We start from the raw sequence: 14,748 nt of genomic DNA on the forward strand, positions 1-14,748 counted from the left end.
TCTGCTTCTGCTTCTGAGATGGCCATTATCCCTTCTATGTCTTCTACACCTCTTGCATTGGTCTTGCCTCCTTTGGCTTCTGGGCCCCGTGCAAAACGGACACCTTGCCGGAGATCTTCTCCTAGTGCTGGGCCCTTAGCTATTCGCGTTTCCACGACTGAGTCAGCATCCCTTGCATTGCCACCTTCTATTCCATCTAGTTCTTCTTTTGCTGCTCTTGTTTCTACTACTTCTTTCCCTTCCATTGCATCTTCTTCTTCCCTACTTCCTTCTTCCTCCGTTCCTCGGCCTTTATTTAAACAGGCTATGGGTCTGCCCTCTCAATTGGAACAGACCTCTGATCCACTTAGCTATGGTTCTCTATAACTACGAGGCCTATTGGCCGAATCTTGGCTACAGGGCCAAGAACAACTAAGGGGCCTTAGTCTTCCAAATCGAGCCAACCACCACAGTCGTCAGGCAGTAGCTGTAAGTATTCTTGGTTATATGTTGTCGACTTTGTATCATTATCTTTAACTGTATCATCATTTTGTTTAGTTCCTTGCCTCGAGTTTGCACATCGACCAGCTACTTATGGCTCGGGACCAGGAGAACAATAAGTTAAAAGCTCAACTAGAGACATTGAAGGCTACTTTACCTCCTTTTAAAAATGACCTGGCTCAGTTGCAAGAGAAAGTGACCTTGCAAGATCAACAATTAGGGGTATTTGTTGGTTGCTACTCGGAAAACCTAGAGGTTCCACTGTACAAAAATTTTGTACAAAGGTCTGAACCTTTTCCTAGCTACCATGTGTTCTTTTAAATTAAATTTTGGATCGCCTGCGGAACTTAACACGTTTGATCCAAAACTTAATCTATTTGTTCTTTAAGGTTTAGACTTGGATCTCCTGCGGAACTTAACACGTTTGATCCAAATCACCTAAGTTATTAATTCCATTAAATATTAATTTCCATAATTGGTTCCCAGTACTGACGTGGCGAGGCACATGGCCTTCTTGGATATGGGAACAACCACCACCGACTAGACAAAACCTTTTATGGAAAGCTAATATTTAATTTCCTAAAATAACTTTAGGTCAACCAAAAAGAACAATCAAATCACAAGGAAAAGAAAAATAAAAGAACACAACTTCGAAAAACATATTCGAAATACTAGAATCGTAAGCCTCTTGTATTTGGTATTATTTCCATAAATAACTAGCATGATGCGGAAAGGAAAAATTACTAGTTATACCTTCTAAAAGACCTCTTGATCTTCTACGTATTCCTCTTCTAACCTCGGACGTTGTGTGGGCAACGATCTTCCGAGATGAGAACCACCAAGCACCTTCTTCTTCCTTGCAAGTTTCGGCCACCACAATTCTCCAAGAGAAGTAGAGGTCCGGTCACCACCACCAAGCTCCAAGGGATGCAAGAAACAAAACTACCTTTCTCTCCTTCTTCTCCTAGCTAGAACCGCCACCATCAAGAGCTCCAAGAGAGGTTGCAGGCCATAAGAAGAAGAGAAGAGGAAGAAGCTAGGGTCGGCCACCAAGGAGGAAAGAGAGGAGAAGAATAATAGAGTTGATCACCGTGAAGGCACCTCTACCCCTCTTTATAATCCTTGGTCTTGACAAATAAGAAAATTTTAATAAAAATTCCTTAATTCTTTTGTCATAAAAAGAAAAATTATTTTAATTAAAAACAATTTTCTTCTTTTAATAATAATGGCCCACTTCTAATTCCCCAAAACAAGGAAAATTTAATTCACACAAAATTAAAACTTCCTAATTTGTTTCTAGAAATTTATAAAATTTCTCCAATAATTTTATCCTTCATGATTGGTTAATAAAAGGAAATTTTATAAATTAAAAGTCTTCTTCTAAACATGTGGATAATTTCCAAAAGGAAAGTTACCTCTAAAAATTAAAATCTCGTTTCAATCTACAAATGAGGAAAGATATCAAATCTTTTCTTAATCTTTTGTAGAAACTAATAAAAGAGAATATTTAATTTTAAACTTCTCTTTTAAATTATTATCATGGTCAAAAAGGAAAGTTTTTCTTAAAATAAAATCTCCTTTCAATCTACAAATAAGGAAAGATTTCAAATCTTTTCTTAATCTTTTATAGAAGCTTTAAAAGGAAAGATTTAATTTTAAACTCTCTTTAAAACTATGATATCCACATAAGAAATAATTTTAATAAAAATCCTTTTAATATGATGTGGTCGGCCACCTATACTTGGGCTCCAAGCTATTGGCCGCCACCTTAAGGCCACCCTTTAGGCTTGGCCGGCTTGAGCTTCAAGCTTAGCTTGGTCGGCCCCTATTGGTTGGGTAAGAAGGTGGGTATGTGGTGGGTATAAATCTCTATATACAAGAGGCTACGATAGGGACCGAGAGGAGGAATTGATTTTGGTCTCCCGATGAAATTAAGCTTCCCGTGTTCGCCTGAACACACAACTTAATTCCATCAATAATAATTCATTCCACTAAAGAACTATTATTGAACTATCGCACCAATCCCAAATTACATTTTGGGCTCCTTCTTATTATGAGTGTGTTAGTCTCCCTGTGTTTAAGATGTCAAATGTCCACTAATTAAGCGAGTTACTGACAACTCATTTAATTAATATCTTAGTCCAAGAGTAGTACCACTCAACCTTATCGTCATGTCGGACTAAGTCCACCAGGGTTTAACATGACAATCCTTATGAGCTCCTCTTGAGGACATTCTCAACCTAGATCACTAGGACAGTTTCCTTCTATAATCAACAATACACACTATAAGTGATATCATTTCCCAACTTATCGGGCTTATTGATTCATCGAACTAAATCTCACCCATTGATAAATTAAAGAAATAAATATCAAATATATGTGCTTGTTATTATATTAGGATTAAGAGCACACACTTCCATAATAACTGAGGTCTTTGTTTCTTTATAAAGTCAGTATAAAAGAAACGACCTCTAATGGTCATACTCAATACACTCTAAGTGTACTAGTGTAATTATATAGTTAAGATAAACTAATACCTAATTACACTACGATCTTCCAATGGTTTGTTCCTTTCCATTATGGTCGTGAGTTACTGTTTATAATTTATAAGGTACTGATAACATGATCCTCTTTGTGTGACACCACACACCATGTTATCTACAATATAAATTAATTGAACAACTACATTTATCATAAATGTAGACATTTGACCAATGTGATTCTTATTTCTAGATAAATGTTTATACCAAAAGCTAGGCTTTTAGTATACACTCTAACAATCTCCCACTTATGCTAAAAGACTAAGCTGCCACATCTGCTGTCATACATCTGATTCCCAACCCTTCAACATGTCCATCAAAAGCTCTCGCCTTAAGGACCTTAGTGAAAAGATCTATAGGTCATCATCTGATGCATTCTAGGCGGTAACAACTTCTCCTCGTTTATACGATTTCTCATATTGGGTAGTACTTGCGCTCTATTGTGTTTACTTGCCTTATAGACTCATGGTTTCTTCGAGTTTGTTACTGCACCATTATTATTACAATAAATTGTAATAATCTTTGGACAAACTAGAAATCATATCTAAGTCTATCTTGAGGTAATTACGTCATTCAGCTTTTATGGTTTCCTCAGAGGCTTGCCATATACTAAGCTTCTATGGTGGAGTCCAGAAAAACACCTATGCTTATCACTCTTCCATAGTTATGACTTTACCTCCTAAAGTAAACACAAAACCCCGAGGTTGACTTATTATTGTCCCTATCCGATTGGAAGTCAAAATCCATGCAACCCACAGGGACCAAATTAACTGCCTTGTAAGCTAGCATATAATCTCTAGTTCCTCTAAGGTACTTTAATATATGCTTTACTGCAGTCCAATGTCCTTGTCTAGGGTTACTTTGATATCTGCTAACTATGCCCTTGGCAAAACAGATTTCTGATCTCGTGCATAGCATACATTAGGTTGTCTAACTGCCGAAGTATAAAGAACTGCCTACATGTCCTCAATCTCCTTTGATGTCATCGGAGACATCTCTTTAGATAAAGACACTCCATGCTTAAAAGGTAAGAAACCTTTCTAGGAGTTTTGCATGCTTAAAATGAGCAAGGATTTTTCCGATGTATCAAGCTTGGGATAAGTAAAATATATTTTTTCTTGCGATCCCTTATTACTTTGATCTCAAGAATATATACATTCTCTCAAGTCCTTTATATCGAATTGTTTGGACAATCATACCCTTACTTCTGACAACATTTTGATATTGTTTCCAACTACCAAAAATGTTATCTACGTATAGTATAAGAAATACCACCACGCTTCCATCACACCTTTTGTATACACAAGACTTATCCGGTTACTAAATCCATAGATCTGGATTACTTTGATAAACCGGATGTTCCAAGACCTTGAAGCTTTGCCTCAGTCCATAGAATAATTGAGCTTGCACACAAGATGCTCTTAGCCCTTTGCAATGAACCCTTCTGGCTGCTTTATATGGATGCTTTCTTCAAGACTTCCATTAAGGAATGCTGTCTTGACATCCTCTTGCCAAATAGATAAAAGAATCCGGATAGACTTAAGCATGACTACCAGTGAAAAAGTTTCCTTTTTCATCAAGCCTTGCTTTGAAAGTTACTACCTTCCTGTCTATCCCTCTTTTCCTATTATAGACCTTTTTACACCCAACGGCTTTTACACCATTTGGTGATTCTACAAGCTTCCAGATTTTATTAGAATACATATATTCTAATTCTTTTATTCATTACTCTTTGCCAAGATGCTACATCTTTATCTTAGAGTGCTTCATCATATGACCGGAGATCAGGTTCATGTCCTCCAGGGATCGAGTCCAAAAACTCTCCCAAAACATGAATCTTTTTAGGTTGCCTAACAACCCTCCCACTACGACAAGGCACTTTCTGCAATTGTGTATCATTTGTGATGCGTGTTGCAGTTTCCTTGTGGTATCTCATCTTGTACAATTGGTACTAGATTAGACATGTCTTTTATTATTTCCTTAAGAACAAATTTTCTTATGGGCACGTGGTTTATTACATAGTCTTTTTCTAAAAATCGGTCATTGATGCTAACAATGACCTTCTGATTTTTAAGACTATAAACCTACTTTCATTTCTCTAGGATAACCCACAAACAAGTGAATTCCTGTCCAACTTATCATTGTCTCTCTTCAGCATATGTGCTGGACTACCCGAATCCGAATATGATTCGAAATAGGCTTACGCCTATTCAGCAATTCTATATGAGTAGAGAGTTCTGACTTTGGAAGGTACTATATTCACTTCCATTTCCAGAGTATATCCTAAAAATGATTTTGGTAATATTCTAAATAACTCATCAATCTACTTATTTCCATAAGAGTCCTATACCTTCCTTTTTCTACACCATTCTATTGGGGTGTACCAGGTGCAGTTGAATCCCTACTTCTGATAAGTGACTCCTAAATTCTCCCAAGAGGTACTTGCCACTATGTTCTAACTATAGTGACTTTTACTTTAACATTTCTCTGCATCAGCCTTGTACTATTTGAACTAATCAAAGTACTTAGTCTTGCGGTACATTAAGTAAATTTATTTGTATCTTGAATAGTTGTCTATAAAATAGACGAAATATTCAATACTACCTCTTGTCTGGATAGTCATAGGATCACACAAATCAGAATGAACCAATTTCAATATATCTTTGACTCCATACCCCTTAAACTTAAAAGCTTCTTGGTTATTTTTTCTTCCAAGTAAGACTCACAGGTTGGAAAGATTTCCACTACCAATGAACCCAAAAGTTCATCAGCTACCAATGAATCCTACCCAAATTAATATAACCTAGCCTTAGATGCCAAAGATATTAATGGTTCATTTCCGAAGGTTGCTTTCTCTTAAAATTAGAAGATGTGTTACTAATTTCCATTTGTTGCATCGTGGGGGTTTTTGGATTTATAAATTGCCAACCAACGTACCAGAACAGATAACTTCCCTCTTTTTCTTAATAACAACTTTGTTATTAAAAGAGGCAGAATATCAAGTTCTTTGAATAGTTTAGAAACTGAAAACTAGTTCTTTCTAAACTTGGTGCGTAAAGACAATTACTCAAAAATCCATGTTTTATTCTTATCAAAAGATAAACATCTCCCACTGCAACAGCTACCATTTTTACAGTAGTGCCCATGTGGACGGTGATTTAATTTTCAGGTTTCCTGGAACCCTGCAATGAATTACGGACATGATTGATGGCATCTGTATCTACACTCCAGGTTCTGGTAGATAACACCACTAAACATGTTTCAACTAATGAATTAAATACACCTATATTGTTCTTAGTTCTAAGAAGACAGTCTACCTTAATGTCCAAGTCCTATTTCCAATCATTACAATTGGGACTCCTAAGTCTTTTCTATAGTATAACAACTAGGGGATTGACAAACATTTTAAATCCTAAGAATCACAAAAATATTTGGTCAAGATCAATTCTTTAAAATCCCCATGAATTTTGTATGCCACGATAGTGTGGACGTATACAAAATCAAAGAGGAGATTTTATCCATTAATTTTATTATCTCGTCAACTTTACTTTATGACAAATAAAATTAATAGTTGATTTGTCTTTGATCAAATATTTGGTCAAAACTTTTTGAATTTAAAATAAAATATTGATTCCTCAAACAATATTATTTAAATTCACCAACACCTCAAACACCGTGAATTTTGCATGCCACGTTAGTGTGGACGTATACAAATTCAACATTTGTAAAAGGAGGGTTTTACCCATTAACTATCTTGTCAACGTATCTTTATGACAAATAAAATTATCTCAAACACCGTTAATTTTGTATGCCACGTTAGTGTGAACGTATACAAAATTAATCATTTGTAAGAGGGGTTTTAACCCTTTAATTTTATTATCTTGTCAACCTAGTTTTATGACAAATTAATAGTTGGTTTCATTTGGTCACACAAATAATAGCAGTGACTCCGATGGGGAGGATACTATTAGATGTGTCTAAGTGTATACCATTACTTGACACTAAGTCCATTAATAAGATTATGCCCGTTCCGGTTGGGGAAGATCACACGCTCTTAATTAACTTCCTATAGTCATCCAAAATGGAAGTGCATCTAGTGATCCACAAACAAGCTCATCCGTTATGGAGGAAGGCACTTAGAGCCAGCGCAAGCTTGTTTGCATCACTTACAAGCCAGTAATGGAGACCATGGGATTTATTTAAAAAGCTCTCTCCCACTTAGTTATTTATAAACGAGGAATTTTAACTATGCTAGCCTACTAGTCATGTATACTAACATGCACACACAGCACAATATAAAAGCAATAAATAGAAAATCTAATTTTCAACTATTATGGCTTTTATCTCTAGTTGTCCTCCGTGTGTTGTCATCCCAAGCTGCTGCCATATTTGGCCACCGCCACCGGGTTTAGCTATCGCATCCATCTTGCTCCTAGTCCCACTGCGCCTCTGGTCCTTAGAAGGTTCCACGCTTTGCAAGATTCGATCCGCGACATAAATAGAATTTTACATTTTGATCCTATATTCCATAAAAGGAATGTACATGTATCTAGATCAAAATAAAATCCTAATAAAACTAAATACAACTCCTGCTGTATTTTAATACAATCATGCACACACAGATAAATGCCCTTGACATGTCCAAGGGTCCAATCACACACATAATAACTAAAAGCCATAACAGTGCATCCACAAAGTTAGCACATCCTACTATTAACCTGCCTAAATTATGTATGACATATGCATAATTAAACTAATACCAAATACACAGAGGCAAAACCCTAGCTCTGATACCAATTGTTGGTTGCTACTCGAAAACCTAGAGGTTCCACTGTACAAAAATTTTGTACAAAGGTCTGAACCTTTTCCTAGCTACCATGTGTTCTTTTAAATTAAATTTTGGATCGCCTGCGGAACTTAACACGTTTGATCCAAAACTTAATCTATTTGTTCTTTAAGGTTTAGACTTGGATCTCCTGCGGAACTTAACACGTTTGATCCAAATCACCTAAGTTATTAATTCCATTAAATATTAATTTCCATAATTGGTTCCCAGTACTGACGTGGTGAGGCACATGGCCTTCTTGGATATGGGAACAACCACCACCGACTAGACAAAACCTTTTATGGAAAGCTAATATTTAATTTCCTAAAATAACTTTAGGTCAACCAAAAAGAACAATCAAATCACAAGGAAAAGAAAAATAAAAGAACACAACTTCAAAAAACATATTCGAAATACTAGAATCGTAAGCCTCTTGTATTTGGTATTATTTCCATAAATAACTAGCATGATGCGGAAAGGAAAAATTACTAGTTATACCTTCTAAAAGACCTCTTGATCTTCTACCGTATTCCTCTTCTAACCTCGGACGTTGTGTGGGCAACGATCTTCCGAGATGAGAACCACCAAGCACCTTCTTCTTCCTTGCAAGTTTCGGCCACCACAATTCTCCAAGAGAAGTAGAGGTCCGACCACCACCACCAAGCTCCAAGGGATGCAAGAAACAAAACCACCTTTCTCTCCTTCTTCTCCTAGCTAGAACCGGCCACCATCAAGAGCTCCAAGAGAGGTTGCCGCCGGCCATAAGAAGAAGAGAAGAGGAAGAAGCTAGGGCCGGCCACCAAGGAGGAAAAGAGAGGAGAAGAATAATAGAGTTGATCACCCGTGAAGGCACCTCTACCCCCTCTTTTATAATCCTTGGTCTTGATAAATAAGGAAATTTTAATAAAAAATTCCTTAATTCTTTTGTCATAAAAAAAGAAAAATTATTTTAATTAAAAAACAATTTTCTTCTTTTAATAATAATGGCCGGCCACTTCTAATTCCCCAAAACAAGGAAAATTTAATTCACACAAGAATTAAAACTTCCTAATTTGTTTCTAGAAATTTATAAAAATTTCTCCAATAATTTTTATCCCTTCATGATTGGTTAATAAAAAGGAAATTTTATAAATTAAAATTCTTCTTCTAAACATGTGGATAATTTCCAAAAGCAAAGTTATCTCTAAAAATTAAAATCTCTTTTCAATCTACAAATAAGGAAAGATATCAAATCTTTTCTTAATCTTTTGTAGAAACTAATAAAAGAGAATATTTAATTTTTAAACTTCTCTTTTAAATTATTATCATGGTCAAAAAGGAAAGTTTTTCTTAAAAATAAAATCTCCTTTCAATCTACAAATAAGGAAAGATTTCAAATCTTTTCTTAATCTTTTATAGAAAGCTTTAAAAGGAAAGATTTAATTTTTAAACTCTCTTTTAAAACTATGATATCCACATAAGAAATAATTTTAATAAAAAATCCTTTTTAATATGATGTGGCCGGCCACCTATACTTGGGCTCCAAGCTATTGGCCGGCCACCTTAAGGCCACCCTTTAGGCTTGGCCGGCCCTAAGCTTGAGCTTCAAGCTTAGCTTGGCCGGCCCCTATTGGTTGGGTAAGAAGGTGGGTATGTGGTAGGTATAAATCTCTATATATAATAGACTACAATAGGGACCGAGAGGAGGAATTGGTTTTGGTCTCCCGATGAAATTAAGCTTCCCGTGTTCGCCCCGAACACACAACTTAATTCCATCAATAATAATTCATTCCACTAAAGAACTATTATTGAACTACCGCACCAATCCCAAATTACATTTTGGGCTCCTTCTTATTATGAGTGTGTTAGTCTCCCTGTGTTTAAGATGTCAAATGTCCACTAATTAAGCGAGTTACTGACAACTCATTTAATTAATATCTTAGTCCAAGAGTAGTACCACTCAACCTTATCGTCATGTCGGACTAAGTCCACCTGCAGGGTTTAACATGACAATCCTTATGAGCTCCTCTTGAGGACATTCTCAACCTAGATCACTAGGACACAGTTTCCTTCTATAATCAACAATACACACTATAAGTGATATCATTTCCCAACTTATCGGGCTTATTGATTCATCGAACTAAATCTCACCCATTGATAAATTAAAGAAATAAATATCAAATATATGTGCTTGTTATTATATTAGGATTAAGAGCACACACTTCCATAATAACTGAGGTCTTTGTTTCTTTATAAAGTCAGTATAAAAGAAACGACCTCTAATGGTCCTACTCAATACACTCTAAGTGTACTAGTGTAATTATATAGTTAAGATAAACTAATACCTAATTACACTACGATCTTCCAATGGTTTGTTCCTTTCCATTATGGTCGTGAGTTACTGTTTATAATTTATAAGGTACTGATAACATGATCCTCTGTGTGTGACACCACACACCATGTTATCTACAATATAAATTAATTGAACAACTACATTTATCATAAATGTAGACATTTGACCAATGTGATTCTTATTTCTAGATAAATGTTTATACCAAAAGCTAGGCTTTTAGTATACACTCTAACAGTATTGAGACTGGAATTAGAGGAATCACAACAATTATTGAAAGATAAAGAGCTTGCAAGGAGAACTTTGGAGTTACAGGTGGATCGATTACATTCTGGTCTTTGACTGGAAATTGCTTTAAAGGAGAAAGCTCTCTTAGATGCTTCTCATAAAAGTCTTATTTTAGAGAAAGTAGAGAAGCTTCATAATGCCTATCTTTCTGAACAAGCTCAAGACCTAGCTTCTCATGATTTCGCTATCCTACAGGAACAAGATCAAAGAAAGGCTCAAGATGTTGAGTTGTCACTCCTCCAGAAGGAATTGGAACAACTCAAATTGGAAAAGGATGCTTTAAAAGATCAAAACACTAAACTACAAGCTGATTTTCAAAGTTATAAGGAGCAAGAGAAGAGTCGATGGGAAGAGTGGCGTCTGGCTTATCTAAAGTCTCCGGTGTTTGCCCAAGAATTTGTCCGTCGAATAGTGGGTGCTCTAAATCATTCTGTGTCGGGAGTTCTTCGACAATTAAGAGAGGGTGATTATCTATCCAAGGAACCTCCCTCTTCTTTCATAAGTCGTCGCAGACTTAACGAAGAACTGTCCCCAGATTTAAAAAGTCCTTTTAATTAATCATGTCTATGTATCTAAAAAGATTGTCCATAAAAAGACTTGTAATGGAAAAACTGATAATGAAAAGAACTGTAACTAAAAACTTGGTAATTGAGTGATTGCGATATATAGGAAATTTTTTATACTTACCTGTTTCTCTCTTGTGCTAGTTTGAGAATGCCTCCTTTAAAATGCTTCCAAGTATTGAGTATAAGTTTTATTCAAGAATTCCTTGCTTACCTCTTGAAGTTAAATCTTGTCTTAATGAATCCTTTTACAGATAATATCTAGTGTGCTCCATATTTAAAAAAAAATGAATAATCCTGAGTGATTTTAGATAAGAAATTGTATAAGACTCCTGAGTTCCGAGCTGAGTATAATACTCTAAGTGATTTTAAATAAAGATTTCCATGTAAATGGGCCTCCAAATAGAAGATGTGCCATATGCATAGAATCCCCCTTCAACCCTGGCTTCTGATCCAGTGTAAAATGTCAACCGATTTTATGAATAAATCCATATAACTTTGTACTTACCTTGCCAATATAATCCTGGTTGATTAGGCTTTGAAGTCTCCGGTTCCTCTCGTGAAGACCCGTCCGAGTTACTTCATGAGATTTCTCAATCGACTATGTTCTGTGATAGTTTAGAGTCTCCGATTCCTCCCATGAAGACCCGTCCGAGTTACTTCATGAGATTTCCCGATCGACTATGTTCTGTGATAATTTAGAGTCTCCGGTTCCTCCCATGAAGACCCGTCCGAGTTACTTCATGAGATTTCCCGATCGACTATATTCTGTGATAGTTTAGAGTCTCCTGTTCCTCTCGTGAAGACCCGTCCGAGTTACTTCATGAGATTTCCTGATCGACTATGTTCTGTGATAGTTTAGAGTCTCCGATTCCTCCCATGAAGACTCGTCCGAGTTACTTCATGAGATTTCCCGATCGACTATGTTCCGTGATAATTTAGAGTCTCTGGTTCCTCCCATGAAGACCCATCCGAGTTACTTCATGAGATTTCCCAATCGACTATGTTCTGTGATAGTTTAGAGTCTCCAGTTCCTCCCATGAAGACCCATCCGAGTTACTTCATGAGATTTCCCGATCGACTATGTTCTGTGATAGTTTAGAGTCTCCGGTTCCTCCCATGAAGACCCGTCCCAGTTATTTCATGAGATTTCCCGATCGACTATGTTCTGTAATAGTTTAGAGTCTCCGGTTCCTCCCATGAAGACCCGTCCGAGTTACTTCATGAGATTTCCTGATCGACTATGTTCTGTGATAGTTTAGAGTCTCCGATTCCTCCCATGAAGACCCGTCCGAGTTATTTCATGAGATTTCCCGATCGACTATGTTCTATGATAATTTAGAGTCTCCGGTTCCTCCCATGAAGACCCATCCGAGTTACTTCATGATATTTCCCGGTCGACTATGTTATTATGCCAAATTATGATGTTTGTACTGACCTTGTGATGGTTTTAAAATTTCTGGATTTTTCTTAGGGGAGCTGAATAGGTCTTTAAGATTCTCCACTGTTGATCGCTCGAAAATAGATTATAAAAGTTCTGCCAATACTTGTCAATCTGTATGAACCACCTTTATTTCTGTGGCGGTATTTGTCTTGCATTGCATTCATTGAAAGAAATGGAGTACATAAACTGTAAGAATACTTGTCTTCATCTCACCGGGAACTTACTTCAGATAATTATGATTTGTTCCTTCTGACGTATTCTTGAGTGGCATGATCTTGTCAGGTCCGGTAAGGTTGTAAATGATTTGCACTCCAGGGACGTTCCAGAATTCTTCCTTCAGTATCTTGGAGATAATATGAACCTGATGCGAGCTTTTCCACCACTTTGTAGGGTCCTCTCCATTGTGGTGCCAACTTACTGACATCCCCGACAGGTTTAATACGCTTCCATACTAAATCTCCTACTTGAAAAAATCTGGGGATGACCCTTTTGTTATAATTTTGCCTTATTCGTTGTCGGTATGATATGAGACGAGTAGCAGCTTTATCTCTAATTTCCTCTATCAAGTCTAGCTCCATGAGTCGTCGACCCTCATTGTCTGCATCATATAATTGCCTTATGTCAGATTCTACTCCCACCTCAATGGGAATTATTGCTTCTCCCCTATAAACTAATTGAAAGGGAGTGATTCCTGTAGCTTCTCGAGGTGTAGTACGGTATGCCCAAAGAACGCTGGGTAATTCATCTACCCAACTACCTCCGACATGATCCAGTTTGGTTTTTAAACCCCTTATAATTTCTCTATTGATTACTTCCGCTTGACCATTACTTTGCGGATAAGCTACGGAGGTGAAGGCCTGAATAATACCATAACTTTTGCACCAAGCTAAGATTCTATCCCCTTGAAATTGCCTTCCATTATCAAAGACTAATTTATGAGGAATGCTAAATCTGCATATGATATTTTTCCACAGAAATTTAATAACTGCATCTTCAGTAATCCGGGCAAGTGGTTCTGCTTCTACTCATTTGTAAAAATAATCCACTGCTACCAATAAAAACCTTCTTTGTGCAGTCGCCATAGGAAATGGGCCTACTATATCCATGCCCCATTGATCGAAGGGACATGAGACTATAGAGGTTCTTAACAACTGTGTGGGATGATGCGAAATATTTTGATGTTTCTGGCAAGACATACAAGTTCTTACCAACTTATTGGTATCCTCGTGTAGAGTAGGCCAGAAATATCCTGCTAATAAGATTTTACGGGCCAAGGATCTCCCTCCTATATGACTACCAGATGAACCTTGATGAACTTCCTATAAAATAAATTGTATATCTTCTGTGCCAATACACTTGAGCAGAGGTCTAGAAAAAGCTCTTTTATATAACTGTTCTCCTACCATAGTGTACTGAGCAGCTCTTTTCTTAAATACCCTTGCTTGTTCTGTATTACTTGGAAGAATACCTTATTGCAGATACAATATGATTTGAGCCCTCCAGTCACCTTGAATTTCTGCGTCAGCTTGTCTTTCGATACAGGATATTAACAGAGTTTGTTCTATTGGCCGATCTAGGCTCCATGGTACTATAGCAGAGGCCAGCTTAGCCAATTCATTTGCTACCTGATTCTCAGATTGAGGAATCTTTTGTATATTTACTTCTTGAAACTGGGACTTCAACTTATCAAATGTCTCAGCATATAACTTGAGCCTGTCATTATTAATTTCAAAATTACCTGATAGTTGTTGGGCTGCTAATTGAGAATCAGAATAGATGAGCACTCGAGCTGCCCCTATATGCTGAGCGGCTTGCAATCCAGCTATCAAGGCTTCATATTCTGCTTCATTGTTAGTAGCTCTGTAATTCAATCTGATAGAGAGTTGAAGTCTATCTTCCCTTGGAGATATAAGAAGAACATCAATTCTGCTACCTTGTCTAGTTGAGGAGTCATCCACATAAACTTTCCAGATGTTTTCTTCCTCAAGGCCTTGAACTTCTATAATGAAATCTGCTAGAGCTTGTGCCTTGATGGCTGAGCAAGGTTGATATTGTATGTCATATTCACCAAGTTCAGTTATCCATTTGATCAGCCGACCTAATGCCTCTAGGTTGAGTAACACCCGTCCGAGAGTACTGTTGGTTAATACAATAATTTCATGTGCTAAGAAATATGGGCGCAACCTCCGAGCAGTCGATACTAATGCGTAAGCCAATTTTTCTAGTGTAGTATATCTACACTCAGCTCCTTTTAATAAATGGCTAGAGAAATATACAGG

This window comes from Zingiber officinale, chromosome 3B, assembly GCF_018446385.1.
Source record: "Zingiber officinale cultivar Zhangliang chromosome 3B, Zo_v1.1, whole genome shotgun sequence".
NCBI classification, from domain to species: domain Eukaryota; kingdom Viridiplantae; phylum Streptophyta; class Magnoliopsida; order Zingiberales; family Zingiberaceae; genus Zingiber; species Zingiber officinale.